General features: G+C 36.2%; 1 pseudogene; it reads left to right on the top strand.

The window, feature by feature from the left end:
* Nucleotides 1-4507, top strand: part of LOC103069111 (calcium-activated chloride channel regulator 4-like) — a 35743-nt pseudogene that overhangs the window by 24264 nt on the left and 6972 nt on the right.

A 4507-nucleotide genomic window follows, 5' to 3' on the forward strand; every position in this document is an offset into this window, starting at 1 on the left:
TTGGGGTATAATTGCTTTACAATGGTGTGTTAGTTTCTGCTTTATAACAGAGTGAGTCAGTTATACATATATATATGTTCCCATATCTCTTCCCTCTTTGTCTCCCTCCCTCCCACCCTCCCTATCCCACCCCTCCAGACAGCCACAAAGAACCGAGCCGGTTTCCCTGTGCCATGCGGCTGCTTCCCACTGGCTATCTACCTTACGTTTGTTAGTATATATATGTCCATGTCTCTCTCTCGCCCTAACACACCTCACCCTTCCCCCTCCCCATATCCTCAAGTCTGTTCTCCAGTAGGTCTCTGTCTTTATTCCTGTTTTACCCCTAGGTTCTTCATAACATTTTTTTTTCTTAAATTCCATATATATGTGTTAGCATACGGTATTTGTCCTTCTCTTTCTGACTTACTTCACTCTGTATGACAGACTCTAGATCTATCCACCTCATTACAAATAGCTCAATTTCGTTTCTTTTTATGGCTGAGTAATATTCCATTGTATATATGTGCCACATCTTCTTTATCCATTCATCCGACGACGGGCACTTAGGTTGTTTCCATCTCCGGGCTATTGTAAATAGAGCTGCAATGAACATTTTGGTACATGACTCTTTCTGAATTCTGGTTTCCTCAGGGTATATACCTAGTAGTGGGATTGCTGGGTCATATGGTAGTTCTATTTGTAGTTTTTTAAGGAACCTCCATACTGTTCTCCATAGTGGCTGAACCAATTCACATTCCCACCAGCAGTGCAAGAGTGTTCCCTTTTCTCCACACCCTCTCCAGCATTTATTGTTTCTAGATTTTTTGATGATGGCCATTCTGACTGGTGTGAGATGATATCTCATTGTAGTTTTGATTTGCATTTCTCTAATGATTAATGATGTTGAGCATTCTTTCATGTGTTTGTTGGCAGTCTGTATATCTTCTTTGGAGAAATGTCTATTTAGGTCTTCTGCCCATTTTTGGATTGGGTTGTTTATTTTTTTGTTATTGAGCTGCATGAGCTGCCTGTAAATTTTAGAGATTAATCCTTTGTCAGTTGATTCATTTGCAAATATTTTCTCCCATTCTGAGGGCTGTCTTTTGGTCTTGTTTATGGTTTCCTTTGCTGTGCAAAAGCTTTGAAGTTTCATTAGGTCCCATTTGTTTATTTTTGTTTTGATCTCTATTACTCTAGGAGGTGGGTCAAAAAGGATCTTGCTGTGATTTATGTCATAGAGTACTCTGCCTATGTTTTCCTCTAAGGGTTTGATAGTTTCTGGCCTTACATTTAGGTCTTTAATCCATTTTGAGCTTATTTTTGTGTATGGTGTTAGGGAGTGATCTAATCTCATACTTTTACATGTACCTGTCCAGTTTTCCCAGCACCACTTATTGAAGAGGCTGTCCTTTCTCCACTGTACATTCCTGCCTCCTTTATCAAAGATAAGGTGACCATATGTGCGTGGGTTTATCTCTGGGCTTTCTATCCTGTTCCATTGATCTATCTTTCTGTTTTTGTGCCAGTACCATACTGTCTTGATTACTGTAGCTTTGTAGTATAGTCTGAAGTCAGGGAGCCTGATTCCTCCAGCTCCATTTTTTGTTCTCAAGATTGCTTTGGCTATTCGGGGTCTTTTGTGTTTCCATACAAATTGTGAAATTTTTTGTTCTAGTTCTGTGAAAAATGCCAGTGGTAGTTTGATAGGGATTGCATTGAATCTATAGATTGCTTTGGGTAGTAGAGTCATTTTCACAATGTTGATTCTTCCAATCCAAGAACATGGTATATCTCTCCATCTGTTTGTATCATCTTTAATTTCTTTCATCAGTGTCTTATAATTTTCTGCATACAGGTCTTTTGTCTCCTTAGGTAGGTTTATTCCTAGATATTTTATTCTTTTTGTTGCAATGGTAAATGGGAGTGTTTTCTTGATTTCACTTTCAGATTTTTCATCATTAGTGTATAGGAATGCCAGAGATTTCTGTGCATTAATTTTGTATCCTGCTACTTTACCAAATTCATTGATTAGCTCTAGTAGTTTTCTGGTAGCATCTTTAGGATTCTCTATGTATAGTATCATGTCATCTGCAAACAGTGACAGCTTTACTTCTTCTTTTCCGATTTGGATTCCTTTTATTTCCTTTTCTTCTCTGATTGCTGTGGCTAAAACTTCCAAAACTATGTTGAATAAGAGTGGTGAGAGTGGGCAACCTTGTCTTGTTCCTGACCTTAGTGGAAATGCTTTCAGTTTTTCGCCATTGAGGATGATGTTGGCTGTGGGCTTGTCATATACGGCCTTTATTATATTGAGGAAAGTTCCCTCTACACCTACTTTCTGCAGGGTTTTTATCATAAATGGGTGTTGAATTTTGTCAAAAGCTTTCTCTGCATCTATTGAGATGATCATATGGTTTTTCTCCTTCAATTTGTTAATATGGTTAATCACATTGATAGATTTGCGTATATTGAAGAATCCTTGCATTCCTGGAATAAACCCCACTTGATCATGGTGTATGATCCTTTTAATGTGCTGTTGGATCAAATGAAAATATTAATAGTATTATGCTCATTATAAACAAAGAAATTTTTAATGCAGGGAAAATTGAAGAGAATACACCAAGACCTGAAACTGATGAGGACACTCAGACAAACTTGGAGAGTTTCACCAGAACAGCACCTGGAGGTGCATTTGTGGTTTCAAATGTTTCAAAACTTCCCTTACCTGACCTCTACCCACCAAGTCAAATCACAGACATTGAAGCCACACCTGATGGGAATGAGATCAAAATAACATGGACAGCACCAGGAGATGATTTTGATGTTGGAAAAGGTAAGGATGAAGTTCATACAGTATTAAGTGAAAGGTACTCGTTGCAAAAGCAACGGTGTATGGGTGGGTAAGAGGAAAATAATTTTTAACTGATAGCTCAGAAAAGTATTAATTTTATAATCTCATGTTCTGAATCATAAATGTGACACATTTTAACATGTCGCCACTTTTCATGCAGAGAAGGTAGCATTTGGCAGAATTCAGCTTTTATGGAAAACTAAATATGGCTTTGGATATGAGTATAAGCTTGCATTCTAAATATTTTTGAGGAGAATTAATAAAAAGGAATTTTAAATGGATGCTCCAGTTCCTACATCATTTGTAACTTTTTTTTCCTTAGTTCAACAGTATATCATAAGAATAAGTGGAAGCATCCTGGATCTAAGGGATAATTTTGATGATGCTCTGCAGGTAAACACTACTGATCTGTTACCAAACAAGGCCAACTCCAAGGAAACCTTTGCATTCAAACCAGGAAATATCTCAGAAGAAAATGCAACCCACGTATTCACTACTATTCAAAGTGTGGATAAAAGCAATTTGACATCAAAAATATCCAACATTGCACAAGTAGCTTTGTTTATTCTTCAAGCAGATCCCAGTGCTGGTGAAAGTCATTCAAATCCCAGAGTTAACATTTCTACCTTGGCATCATCAGTGATTGGATGTGTTGCAATTGTTAGTGTTATTTTAAGTGCCACTATTTGTATTTTAAAGAAGAAAAAAATGCAATTAGAGCAAGGATTGGATTTTAATAAAATAAACAAAATTGAAGGATACTGTAAATTTTTAAATTCTGCTGTGGATCATTAGCTCATGAAAATAATTTTAAGAAGTCTAAAACAATTAAATATAAATACCCAGAGATAATTGAAACTGTAAGTCAATATTAAAAGTATAATTTTATTTACTCATTGTTTCATTTATCATACACAGTGATAAATAAAACTTTTTTCTTCTTGCTATCTGGTTGTATGTTACTTCATACAAAAGTTTTCTGGAATAATATTTCAAACTTCATCAAAATTTAAAGTTGTCTATGTGAATAGTAAAAATACAAGTGTAAGAAAGCAAAGGAGCTCTAATTTACATTTCAAAACAGTTCTCTGGTTTCTGTGTGTGAAGGGGATCTGCAGTACATGAAAGGAAGTATCACCCAGTGAGAAAGCTATAGCAGTTGTCCTGGGTCTGAAATGATTTTAGCTTAGAGGAGACGGATGGGGAAAAGTGGACATACTAAAAATGAAATTAAGTGGAATAGAGAAGATATGGTCATGGATTGTACGAGAGAGTTAAAGGCGAACGAATATGAGGATGAATCCTAAGTTTCTAACTGAAACTATGGATGGATGGAAATGCCATTTACTGAGATGGGGAAGATTCAAGAAAAGAGGATTTTAATAGAAGGAATAAAGAGCTGAGTATGAACGTTTACATTTAGGGAGCCTGTGAATAAATGTCAACTAGCATTATGACATTGGCAATTGAATCCAAAGGTCTGGAGTCCAAAATTAGTTGTTAAATAGATCATGGTTGTCAGGATATAGATGGCATTAAAGCCATAGTAATGAATTAGATCTATTAAAGAGAGAGTGTAGATTGAAAAGAGCAGATTTAAGTGGCAGGCCATGGCCATACCTACACAGGCCCTAACAATGCCAAAAAAAAAAAAAAAAAAAAAAAAAAAAAATA

The sequence above is a fragment of the Lipotes vexillifer genome, unplaced genomic scaffold, assembly GCF_000442215.2.
Source record: "Lipotes vexillifer unplaced genomic scaffold, Lipotes_vexillifer_v1.1 scaffold1629, whole genome shotgun sequence".
NCBI classification, from domain to species: Eukaryota; Metazoa; Chordata; class Mammalia; order Artiodactyla; family Lipotidae; genus Lipotes; species Lipotes vexillifer.